The sequence below is a fragment of the Ambystoma mexicanum genome, chromosome 9 (genome assembly GCF_040938575.1).
Source record: "Ambystoma mexicanum isolate Mex_15411 chromosome 9, UKY_AmexF1_1, whole genome shotgun sequence".
In the NCBI taxonomy this organism is placed as follows: Eukaryota; Metazoa; Chordata; class Amphibia; order Caudata; family Ambystomatidae; genus Ambystoma; species Ambystoma mexicanum.
The window spans coordinates 466,549,117-466,562,618 of record NC_090931.1 but is presented as its reverse complement, the minus strand read 5'-3'; positions in this window follow the sequence as shown (position 1 = coordinate 466,562,618).

Below are 13,502 nucleotides of genomic sequence, written 5' to 3'. Positions count from 1 at the left end.
AGCTTCCTTTAACGCCTCAAGCAGGGGTCCTATGTATGAGCTGTAATCAAATACCCATGCTCTACAGTAGTTGCACAGACCCAGGAACTGCTGCAGTTCCCTCACTGTTTGTGGCACTGGCGTTTTTGAAATGGCCTGTGCTCTTTGTGGTGCAATCTTTCTTCCATGTTGGGATATGAGCTGACCAATGTAAAGTACCTGTTCTTGACAGTACTGTAACTTTTCCATGTCTACCTTGTAACCTTTTTCAGCCAATATTGTCAGCATCTTTAATGAGTCCTCTCTGCATGTTCTTTCGTTTGTACTGCAAATTATTATGTCATCGACATACTGCAACACTGTGCTTTCCACTTCAATGTTACCCAAATCCATCTGTATTACTCTGTTGAAGATTGAGGGTGATTCGCAGTACCCTTGTGGCAATCTGGTGTGTTTCCACTTTGTGTTTCTGTAAGTGAAGCTTGTCAGATCTTGTGAGTCTCGGTGCAGGGGTATTGAGAAAAAGGCATTTTTAAGGTCGATCACTGTAAATCGTGATGCTTCTGCTGGAATGCCACACAATATTGTGGCCGGGTTTGCGACTATGGGGTATTCTGCTTCTACTATGTTGTTCAAGGGCCTGAGATCCTGTATGAAGCGCCAAGACCCCCCTCTAGCCTTGCGCACTGGGTATACAGCCGTGTTACATGGTGATTCTGAGGGGACCAATATGCCCTTATCTATAAGGGCCATTATGGTTTCATATATGCCCTCATCTGCCTCTTTTGATAGTGGGTACTGTTTCACTCTGGGGAGTATTGCACCTTTTTTCAATTTTATCCTTACCCCCCTATACTTTTTATGCACCCCACGTCATAGGGGCTAGTAGTCCATAATGATGTGGGTACTTTTGTCATATCCTCCTCAAAGAAGGGAACTGGGGTGGATGTGGGTGCCTCAAGTGCCATTGCCATTTTCTGTGCCACTTGTTTGTACGCCACTCTTAGCCATATTTCCACACTCATCATAAACACCATTTCACCTTCCTCCTTTTCTTCTGAAAACAGCTCCTCATCTGACACCTGGGTGAGTCTACATCCTTCTGCTAGTGCTATCACTGCCCTCCATGCTCTTCCTTCTCTGTCTTGGGCATGTACAGCAATGTAATCAGCTGTTGCTATAATGCTCTCAATGTCCACTGGAACCACCTTTCCTTCTGGTTCATTGACTGGTGTTTCTGGTCTGAACAAATAGGCTGCTGGCCTCCTCCAGATCTTTCCCTCTATCCCTGGCATCCATGCAAATGCCATGTCTGTCCCGTACTGGAAGAGTTCGCCATCTACTGGCTCAGCCCTAATCGCTGTCTGTCCGCACTATGCTTGCATAATCTGTCGTGCTGTGAGCATGTTAATTCCTGGAGTAGAGCAAATTATGCCGTCCTCCGTAAAGGAGATCGTCATATTCAACCTGTTCATGATGTCTCTCCCCAGTATATTTACTGGTGAGGCACTATAATATAAAAGTGGGACTGACATGTCATAATCTCCTATGGATAAGGGAATGTTATCAGTAAAAGGAACCAACCCTCTAGCCCCAGAGAATCCTTGGGTGTTCATGGCTTCGCCCGACATCTTAAATTTACCTTCCCTTATGCAAGACCGGGTCGCCCCGGTGTCAACAAGGAATGATAATTTTTTGTCACCTATCGTTACCTCTATGCGTGGTTCCTCCGCACTATTGGGTGTTACCGACAGGATGGGACACACCAAGGCCGTCTGTGGGCTGTCCTATTGAGGGTACAACGATTGACCATTTCCTGTGTAAGGGTTGTGTCCCAGGACCGTCACCCTACCCAGTTGTGTTTGCTGTGCTTGCGGTTGTTGTGTTATCGCTACCTGTTGTTGTGGCAGTGAATATGTCTGTGGCTGTTGTTGTGTTATTAGTTGTTGCTGTTCATTTCCCTGTTGCAACGTCTGCTGTTGCTGTATGCCCTGCTGTTCCTGTGTGGGCCATGGTTGTCCCTGTTCGCTCCATGATGGTGTACCTGGTCTTACTCTACACGTGCGTGACATGTGCCCTACTAATCCACAACTCCAACACACCGGTGGTTCCTTTCTCTGCCATGGAAAGCTTCCTGTGTTGTCCTGGTATACTGGTTGCCTGGTGGGGTAGGAATTTCTAAGTCCTCCCACCTGCTGTTGTGTGTTATATCCGTATCCTCTCCCTCTCATAATTCCTCCTCTTCCCCTGTTGTAATTATAATACCCAGCTCCTGGCATTGAGTATCCTCCTCCCATGTTGGTCGTGTATGGTTGGAGTGGCGGCACCTGTTGTGTTATAGTCTGTGAGGGTGGTATTTGGGAGGGATCTTGTGCAGCCACTACTTGTGTGGGGCTTTGGGTCATTGTTGTAGGTGCAGTTATTAGTGCCCCTTCCATTGTGTATTTAGTAAGTTTTTTCTGTACTAGTTTAGCCTCTTCCGTTTTCCTGTCCTCTTCCTTTTGTTTCATTTTTCCTTGCCATGCCCTACAATGATGCACTATTGTCAGTTGTATTTCTGGCCATGCTTTTGCTTCCATTCCCACTACTTTCTTCAGTTGTTTCTGAACTCCTTCTGGGAGCCCTTGTACTAGTATATGATAAAATATTGCTGGTGTTTTGTCCCATTGTTCTCTAGTTTCCATGCGCCACTTCTCTTGGATTTCCTGGATATAATCAACAGGATCTTCGTTCTCACGCATCTTGCGTGAGGTAATTGCTCCTATGTCTGATGTGTCTGGGTACTGTACCCTCAATGCCTGCCATAGTGCATGTCTGCAGTTTGCGAATGGTGCCCATCATGCGATGTGTTTGCTATTGTTACCCCAGTGAATCCCGCTCTCTTCCAAATGTCATCCGCTGCATCCCCCAATATCGATATTAGAAGGCCCTTTACATCTCCCACTGCCAGTTTCTGTCCTGCGGTGTGTTTTTCCATTTCATATATCCATTTACCCGCACCTCCCCTTAATGATGGGAGCCTGCACTTTATATTCTCTTTGTCTGTATGCTTCCAAGGGACGTACTGTGGTCTAACCCCTCCCCTCTCCAGAAGTGGCATTAAGTTGTGTCTCGTTTTACCCCTTGGGTTCCATAAAATCGAGTCCTCACACCCCTCCTCTTCTTCCCTCTCTCCTACATCGTCAATTTTGTCCGTATTTCCCCTGCTCTTCACTCTTTCTTCCCCATCTTTTCCCCTTCTTCCATCATTTCCTGTATTTAATGTGGGCGTGTGTATTTGTCCTTCCTGCCTGCGTCTAGGGAGGTCTCTAAGCCGACCTGCATAGGGTGTCAGTTCATTTGTGAAGGGCGCAAGTTTGATTGTACGTAATGAGCGTGAGGTGGTTGAGCATGTAGGGTGGGACGGCAGAGGGTGTGATGGTGACGGTGTGGCTTCATGTGTCTGTCTTTCCGCTATTTCTTGCTCTTCCTCCTCACTTCTCTCCAGTTCGTCCTTTCTCCTACAGATCCATGGTGAGTCTGTATTAGTCCGGGTGGTGTATAGTTTATCTAGGCTTTCCCTTTCACTGTTTCTTCCTTCCTTCTCCATTCCTTCTTCTTCCTCACTACAAAAGTCATTCATAAACGGCAGCCCCCACTCTGTCTTTTTCCCCTTGATTGTTACTGTTTTTAAGTCTATTAGGTCCTGTTCTCCCTTTTCTCCTTTGTCAACCGCTCCCCTTTGCGCTGATGTTGTTGCTACTTCTGTGTCTCTATATACATACCCCCTTACTTCACTTTCCCTTCTCCTATCTTCTCTTTCCCCTTCATTTCTCTCCTCCATCTCTCTACCAATTTCCTCCCTCTTCCTTTTTAATTCCTCCATTACTTCACTACTCACCTTTTCCAATATCCTTTCATCCTCTTTCTTCCTTTCCCATCTCACTCTCTCCCTTTCTAATATACTCTCTATCACCCTCCCTTCTTCGTATTTCTTAGTCGTTTCTGATAGTAATCTCTTCTTCCGCATTGCCATTTCTTTTTCTTTCTCTTCTTCTTCCCTTTTCCTCTCTCGTAGTACTGCTCTTGATACCCTTTCTGCTGCTGCTTTTACCCTTTCAGCTTCTCTTTTGCTCCTCAGTTCGTTCCCTTATTTTTTCCAATTTGTTCTTACCTTCTTTCCTTTCCCTCGCTCTCTCTCTTTCCTCCCTCTCGAGCTGCTTGATCAGTTCATTCTGCTCATTCCTTAACTCTGCTAGTTGTTCCCCCAAAATCTCTTCCTTTTCACGTAACAGCTCTTCCCCTCTCATTCCACTCTCCCTGCTATTATCCTCATCTATTTTCCTTACTACCTCCTTCTCTTCTCCTGTTAATGAACCTCGTAATTTTAATAGTATATGCGCAGCTACCCACTCATCATGTCCTATTTCCACAGTTTGTTCTTCTCCAGTCCTCCCCTCCCCTGCTGGCATCTTCCCATAGGCTGATCCCGTTGTACTAGTCCGCTCCCCTCCCGTGTGGCCACCTGTAGCTGCATATGGAGGCGGGCTGTATGCCGAGTTCGAGTACCCCTCAGCTGCCCTTAACTGTCCTCTTTCTATTTCTCCTAATTCTCTTAAAGGGTACAACCCCCCTCCCTCTGTTTTCACTACCTTTGCTAGGGGTGTATCGTTGCTCTGTTCCTTTTTTATTTCATTTTCTTTTGGGTTATTATTCTTTTCTCCTCCCTCTTTTCCGTTCCCCGTGTTCTTTGGGTCTTCACTTCCCTTTTTCCCATTCTCTCCTTCCTCCTTAATCTCTTTTTCTTCCGGTGTTTCCCCCACAGTGAACATTCCATTTGGTCCTGGTCGGGACCCTTGGAACATCCTCCATAAGTTAAACACCTCCACGTGGTTTGTCAACTTCTTCCCTTTGTATGTATTATGCAAATGGTTTAATAGTGAATGTTGGGTATATGGATCGAAGCTACCATTAGGCGGCCATGGTGTTATCATTTTGTTGTCCGTCCCCTGTGTCCATTCTATGCTATACTTGATCGGTTTCTCCCTATGGGGTGACAGTGTTGTACATATGTGTTGTAGTGGGGTAGTGGGGTGTTCCCCCACCCTCCCGATCCCGTCCCGTATGACATCGTAGCGCTTCACTTGTTATCCTTCCCCTATTTGGTAGCTATTATCTTACTAACACTTACAATACACAGCCTTATACCTTTACCTGGCCCCGTAAGTTTGGGGACTTGCGATAGTCCGCTAAGGAAAATTATTAAAATATAGTATTTACATTTGTATATTTTCTTCTTTCTTTCGTCCTTTACACAACACCCTTACGGCCCCCTGCAGCCAAGGCACACGTAGCCCCCTGCGGCTACGTACCCCTTGTGACGTTCTTATACAGTCGTCCTATTTTCACTTGCTCCTCCTCCTTCTTCTACACTTGCCGTGGCCGGCGTTCTCCGTGCGCCGCCACGTCCCCCGTTTCGCCTTTCCTCGATCAACTCATTACCGTTTATCTCCGTTTCCACTCCCTTACCACAGTTCTCCTCCCCACCACTCTCAGAAAGAAAGATGCCTTGTGTTCGGGATATCCTATGAAGGCCCTACTGGTGACGTCACCGATCTCTTCGAACTACTGGTAGGTTCTTCATATATTCTTTGAGTCCAAAATACACTTGCAATCTACCCCCGTTAACCCCACAGCTGTCTTCCTGTCACTCCTGGAACAAGGTAATCAATAAATATAATCGGACTGCGCACACTGCGTCGCCTCGCGTGTGATACGCCCCTCGACAGGAGGGCTTAACCAGCCAATTATCTTCCGTATTGGGCAACTAACTAGCTACCGCCTACAGGGAAACGTCATCTACCTATCGAGTTTCTTGCTCGAACAATAGGGATCCTCATCTACTCATTGATCAATAAATGCCAAATTGTAGGAAACCACACACACACACCCTTACACGTGGTCGCGACCTAGGCCAATCAGTTTCTACGAGCGGCCGCACGTGATGTTTTCGTGCTCCGCCCCCTTCTCTCCCGTAACGTAGCGGACTGCTCTCGCACTCGTCCGGCTACCATTCATTTCATTGCCAACACGAAATTATCAAACTTTCGCCGCGCACCTGTGCAACACCTCCCACCTCCCGTATTTAATTCCTCCCCCCTCCCTCACAATTTCACATTGCTTGTTGTGCGTGGCATGCTCACCAAGTTCTCTTGATGCGGGGCCGCTCGACTGCGTGCACCCCTCCAAGCGGCTCGCCACCTCCCCTCGTCTGGACCACATCTGGACACTCGCCAACCGCGGGCGGGATACTTTTCAACCGGCTCCCAAAGGCCAATATCCGGATTGCGCTGTCCGGTCTTCTCGCAGTTCCGCGATGGTCCTGTAGTCCTCAGAAGGGGGCAACGGCAGAGGGGGCCGCGCCGCCGGGCCTCCTCGCAACGGGGAAAAAAATAAAAATAAAAAAGCAGATCTTAAACAGATCTCAGCAGTGCCTCCAACTTGTCGGGGGGAAATTATGCCGGGGTCGGCCGGAGCCGTCCGTAGACCTCCGGGCAGGGAGGCCCCAACTCCTCCTGTATATCCCAAAAGAGATAGAGTATGAGACACACGCAAGAAGCAAGGTGACTCTGCTGTTTATTAGACAAAACGGCAGGGATGGGTCAAGGATCGTACGCGTCCGTCCTGACACACACACAATCGTGGGGCTCGCAGGCCCTTTTTACCTTAGTATGACGCGCTACTTGCGTCACCTTAGAAAGTTTAGCAAAAAACCTATTTCCACTCTGGATTGGTTACTCGAGTGGTAGGGTTAGTATAGCATACATATAGAGAACGGTGTTAGTGGTTGAGGGTTAGTCAGGTGGTATACTTGGGCTGTCCCTTCAATTTGATACATGTAAATTGTTACATGAAGACCTCTGAGGATTGGTCAATGTTAATGGCGTCAGTGATAAGAGCCCCAGGTTCTGATTGGTCCACTCGCGAGCCTCCCAATTTGAGACTATCGCTGTTCTGAGCTCGTGGTGCACCTGTTATTTACAACAATGTTTTACTATGGGTAGGTGTAAACAATGTGAGGATTTATTAATTTGTTGGGAGGTCGACTACTCCCACTGCTGCAGATGTCCAATGAGTCTTTTAATTGTATCTGCCTGTGTCTTGAAACGTGGGATTCAGGCGTCTCCTGCCTCCTGGGCTTGGCATCCTGTCAGGTTTAGCTTTGTCACGTGAGGTGGGACCGTGTTTGAGGCAAAATTCAGCCCAATTAATATTGTTTTTCCCACTGTGTGCCTGGTTTATCTTGCAGGTGCGACCTTGGCGTCTGCTTGCGGCATGCGAGATTGCAACATCGTGCCCTTGGCGGTGTGCTTTCGCCGGGCTCATTCTGCAGGGTCAGCAACCGAGCTCTTGCTCATTCAGTGTTCATGGAAGCTTTTGCTTGCGGCCTACTTGGGCCTGGTGCATAGGTGGAACCGTTTGATGCAGAGCGCTTTAAGTTACGGTATCATATTGCTCTATCCTCAGTATCGTGTCTTCGTTATATTCTTCATTATGGTACATGGTTCTTAGAAGAAGCGTGAGCAAGCCTTTTTAGATAAGTTCATTATGCGTCTTGCGTTTCTGCATTTTGAGAGCCTATGTGGAAAATAATAAAAATGCACGTCCGTGGGTATGTCTGTCGCCTATGTCATAGCACTGAGTATGTTCTTCGTGTGGATTGGTGTGGGAGTGTCCGGTGTGCATGTTTGCACAGGTGTACTAACCGTTGGCTAGGTCGTCATGGCATCTCTAACGACGTGTTGATTTAGTGCTGGATGGTTCAGTCGAGTTCATCCATGCCGCAGGTGTCGGCATGTGCAGGGCAGGCTGGTGGGCACATCCGTATGTTCCTGTACCAGGGTATTTGGTCGTCTGGTAGATGGGCAAACTCCTCTCGTGGCGGGTGTCTGGGCCGTGATCCTCTAGGCCAAGCGCGAGAGGGGAAGGGCGGGAGCCTGTTCTTCCATTCTCCCACTTCAGTATCTGTCCATCAGTAGAACTATCAGCAGGTAGTTGCCAATAGATGTCTACAAGAGGGACATCACACATTCTATTAGTCCTTATATACTCCCCGTTTAAACTGGTTCCAAGTAATAATGTCTACGCATAAATGTCCTCTGACAAAAAAGTCGCTGTTTTTTGCAGAGACATTATTACATTGAACATGCAAGGGACACCCCTGCAACCCGTCCCCATACATAATGTCTCATACATAATGTCGCCAATGGCTTTTCCCAGCGATATTATGTATGTGGACATAATGTATGGTGACATTATTGCCTGATACCATTTAACCACTGACTCAATCCACACATCCGTTCACACTTCTTTGTGACTGTTTCTCTTTTGATAGACACAATCTGAATTATCATGTTCACATAGTCATTCGCAAATAGCACAATATGTTTGTTTATGAATAAACGTCACTGCTGTGACGTCATTACGTGCACAATTTGAAGTTGCCATTTTGAATCCTAAAAAACGTGACGGGCTGCATTTCAATGTGCTTGCGTCCACGCTGGTAAGCCATGATTTTGCTCTTATTGTTTTAAACATCCTGGGGTTATACCGAGTCTTACCTTATGCTGCCCTTACAGGCTGCCATTCCTTGCAAATCAATCTGAAAAGTACCTTTCGTTATATACCTTGATGGCTGAAAGAGAATATACTGATTCTAAGGGATACACTACAATAATGTGAGTATGCATTTATTTTGTATACTTTTCCACATCAGATTCTGATGTATCCACAGTTCCATAGCAATATTTCACAATGACATACATATTTATCTACAGATTCCTACATGTGTTACTCCATTAAGATTTATATGTCCTTATGACAACATACCATTTATCTACTTTAGGAGAAAGTGGTCTCAGCTTTAAGGTAGGCACTGTTTTTCACAGTGTTAACCCTCAAATCATTATGGAATAACATGCTGAACAGAATTAGTGACCATCCTCATATATCACAGCAGGTGGAGTGTGAACTTGGAATTTATGCAGAACCTTTTAGAAAATACTTCCACATGAAGAATCTCTCACTTACCTGATCCCCGCCCAATGATTTGGGTGATGTTTTATTGCACTAGAAACAATAAAAAAATGTCAATACCACCAATGATCTACCTATAGATCTTTAGAATAAAAGAACCTTTTGTACTTACTCCGTAGAGACAAAGAAAGCTTGAAGTGAGAAGAAAACCTGTATCGACAATATGATTAACTGCTCCTGATGAAGGGTCTTTTTTCCAGAAACGCATTGAGCTCCTTATTATTTGTGTTTACTATTAATGTTGTTCTTTCCTCATTTTTGTATTTCTAATTAAATTCTGACATTTGCCAGAATTAAACCAAGAAACTTTGTTGTGCATATATTTACATTTAAATATTTGTAAACTTTGACTGAGTGTGTCTCAGTGACTTTGGTGTGCAAGGGATGGGAGTGTCCACCAATTAGGACACTTCTTTTCTCTTGACTCAGCAGCTGACAACAGCCAGTCCTTAGTAGAGAGCATTTAACTCTGTCAGCTGTGGTCTTTGACCAGATTCTAGAGGAACCTGAGAGAACTCCATCACAGCTAAAGACGTTTTCAGGTCTGATACCCCATCTTCGGCAGGAGGGCTTAAATATACTACCTAAAAGCACCTGCTATGGGTGGATAACTGCCCATAGCACAGTACACCACTAGTGCAATGGTGGAATGAGCTATAATGGGTGCTCAAACAAGCTATTTTCAGGCACCCACTCCTGACAGGAGGTAATGCTATGAGAGGTGTGATCCAGCTGAAAGAAAGACAAAGACCATCACTATAGACAAGGGTCATGATCAAAGACACAGAGCAAGGCCTCCACCAGGTGAAAGATGCCAACTAGATCAAGAAGTATGCTGGGTACTATAAACCTCTCCATGACTGAGAGTGGTTCATTAAAACTTGTCCAGGTTGGACTGTCAGGATTTTATTTCTAGATTAGGGATTGGGCTCAGGACAGTAGGTCCTCATAGCTTAGATGTTCAATGGGCTTTGGATTCTCCTATGCCTCTCTATCTCCATGTGAAGCCCCTCTACTTTTTGTGTACCTTTACCCACAGGCATTTCTCACGACTTCTCCCTTTCTTAAGGGTTAACGAGGAGTAAAGTGTTCACTCTGTGACCATGTCTTCATCAGGGAACGGCAACATGGTTTGAGGCCATAATGAATATTTAAACCAAAAGATTATACTGAAGAAACTCTGCATAGAAATGGTGTGTAATTTGATAGAGGAGGGAAAACGTAACATACTTTCTTTACAGAATGGATACACCCTTTAGACAAAGATGAAAACTTATTTTACCTGAAAGAGACTGTTGCCAGGCACTCGAGAGTTAATGAGTGCAGCCCCCGCCGTTGGGGAGGCGGAGTTATTGTATTGGGGAGCGGGAAGGAGAAACGGGGAGTTCTGGGTAAGGCGCGAAGGCGCCAGTTCCTGTTAGAGATGAGATGAATAAAGAAGTTGCTACATCCACTCCGTGTGCGCGTCCTCCTTACTGGCCCTTCTGAGAGGGAAACACTGGCGACGAGGTCTTCCAGTGCGCACCGCGGAGTCCTCCTCCTCCTTGGCAATCCGCCACGCTCGTGCTCGGCAGGCCTACCGGCTCCTCCGCCGCATGCACCTCCTCCTGCTCCTTCGGTGGCCGCACACGTGCCACCACCTTCCTCTTTCCGCTACATCGGGGATTTTACCACGTGCCCTCCGGCAACTGAAGTACGCCACGGCCTGACTCATCTCCTCCCGACGAGCTACCGTCGCACATCGCCATGAGCAGAAGGGGCTCCACCTCAGGGTCCGGGCCCAGTTCACCTCAACTGCCCCGTGCGACGCAACCGATTCAACTACGCCTACCCCCACCTTTCACCATGACCCCACAGTCCACAAAAGGGCCGCGATGGACTGACTGGATGGAGGATTTTCAACACTACGTACGGGGGTCCGGCGATGGCGAATCGCCCAACATCAGGGACATTTTCCTCAACCTGGTGGGGGGAGAGATCAAAACCGTGGTGAAAACGATTCCCGCTGCAGAACAAAACACCTTCAAGAACTTGATTAAGGCGCTAGACAAGCTCCTCATAATTGAAGTCAACCGTGACTATGAACGCTACTTATTCAACAAGTGCACCCAAATGCCACAAGAGACGGTAGATGAGTTCATCACCCGCCTTCGGGTAAAAGGAGCGAACTGTCAATTTGACGCGTATTCACTGGAAGAAGCCATTAGACTGAGGGTCATCGAAGGGTGCCTGTCTCCGGCCCTCAAGAAACAGCTCCTGAAGAAACCTCTCACTATCCAAGAGGTGAGTGAACTAGCCCGCATTCACGAGAGGGTGGATGCCCAGGCCACATCCATGTGCAATCCGGCCCACCCCAAATTGGACACTGCTGAAACCGTTGCGGCGCTGCAGCCATCCCGCCCGGGAGATAGAGGCTCATACCCGTACAGGACGCAGCCCATGCAAGCTCCTCGTCTACAGCGGCAGTGTTATCGATGTGGGATGCCGTTCCCCCATGCCGGAGCGTGTCCAGCGCTATCACAACGATGCTCGAATTGCGGGAGAGAGGGCCACTTCCAGTCCGTATGCCGGGAGGGCATACCATTCCCGCCGGTGAGACCCCTCACACAGGCCAGGATGCCTTTCCGTCCGCCGTCCCCACAATACCACCAGCCCAGATTCGGCCAACCAGGAGGGGGACAGAGGCGGTACATCAGAGCCATCGATGAGTATCAAACCCAAGGTTACCCGATGCAACCTGAACAACCGGATCAGCCACAAGCTCTCACCGACGAATATGACCACCCCCCGATAGACTTCAGATATGGGTCTGCCTACCATGACGTGCAAGATGCGGCATACGATCCGCCATACGACATGTATGACCAGGACGAATTCGTCAACCTGATACAGGACACCGAAGAAGCCAGAGAGGCCCCCAAAATCCCTGTCAAGATGGGCAATCAACAGTTCCTTTTCATGATCGACTCAGGCGCCACCGTCAACATCATGGGTGAACAGGACTACGCCAAAATTCTGAACCCACCAGCACTGGAGGCCCCCCGTTCCAGAATTTTCCAGTGGGGTGCCGCAACGCCCCTACAGGCTGTGGGATGTTTCACACAACGCTTCCTCCTGAACGGCCGGCAGATCGACACGACTATCCACGTCATCCGGTCGCTCACCAAAAGCCGATGCCTCCTCAGTTACCACACGGCATCTCGTCTGGGACTGATCGAAATCCATGTGAGAGCGGGAGACGTCATTGCCGCAACCTCGGACAGCCTGAGCTCGAGAGACTCAGTCGGCACGGTCACGTGCCATCAACCGCAAAATGTGATCACACAGGCCGATGTTGCGAGTGGTTTCCCGAAGCTGTGCAAAGGCCTGGGCAAGCTCAAGGCCCCCCCCATCCGGCTACACATCGACCCTTCAGTGACCCCCGTCCCGCAACACCCTCGGAGAGTTGGATTTCACCTACAGACGGCAGTGTCGGAGGCACTTCACCAACTGCTCTCCGACGGTATCATCGAACCAGCCACTGGGCCGACGCCGTGGGTGTCACCACTTGTGATCGTGCCCAAGGAAGGGGGCAAGATACGTCTGTGCGTTGACATGAGGGTGGCAAACACCGCCATCCAACGGGAGAGACATCCAGGACCGTGCATCGAGGACATGATCGTCCAACTGAACAACGCCCAGATGTTCTCCAAGCTCGACCTCAATCAAGGTTACCATCAGTTGGAGCTGCATCCGGAGTCCAGACCCATCACCACATTCGCCACCCACGATGGCCTCTACAGATACCGGCGGCTGAACTTTGGGATCTCGTCCGCCGCATAAATTTTTCAGGAGGCCATCCGGCAGGTAATCAGACCCATCAAAGGCACCCTAAATTACAGCGACGATATCCTCGTGTTCGGATCGACGAAAGAGGCCCACGACCGAGCCCTCCTTGCCACGTGCACGGCACTCCAAGATGCGGGTCTCACCCTCAACATCTCCAAATGCAGATTCAGTAAATCGAAGCTGAAATTCTTCGGTCACATCTTCTCCCGTGAAGGGATGCTCCCGGACCCTGACAAGGTCGACACCATTACCAACCTGAGCGAGCCGCGGCAAGTGGCCGAAGTCCGTTCGTTCCTCGGCATGGCGGGGTATTGTGCCAGATACATACCCCACTACGCGTCCCTCACGGACCCACTACGTAAACTCCTGCAAAAGGAAGCAGCTTTCGAGTGGACCCCCGCGTGTCGTGCGGCATTCTCTGACATCAAGCGTGCCCTGGCGGAGGCACACCGATTGGCGTACTTCAACCCGTCATGGCACACCGAAATTGTCGTGGATGCTAGCCCGGTGGGCCTCGGCGCCATCTTGGCCCAGACCAGCGGGGAGGACATTCACCCACGACATGTGATCGCATATGCGAGCAGGGCGCTGTCCGCCCCGGAACTTGCCTACTCCCAGGC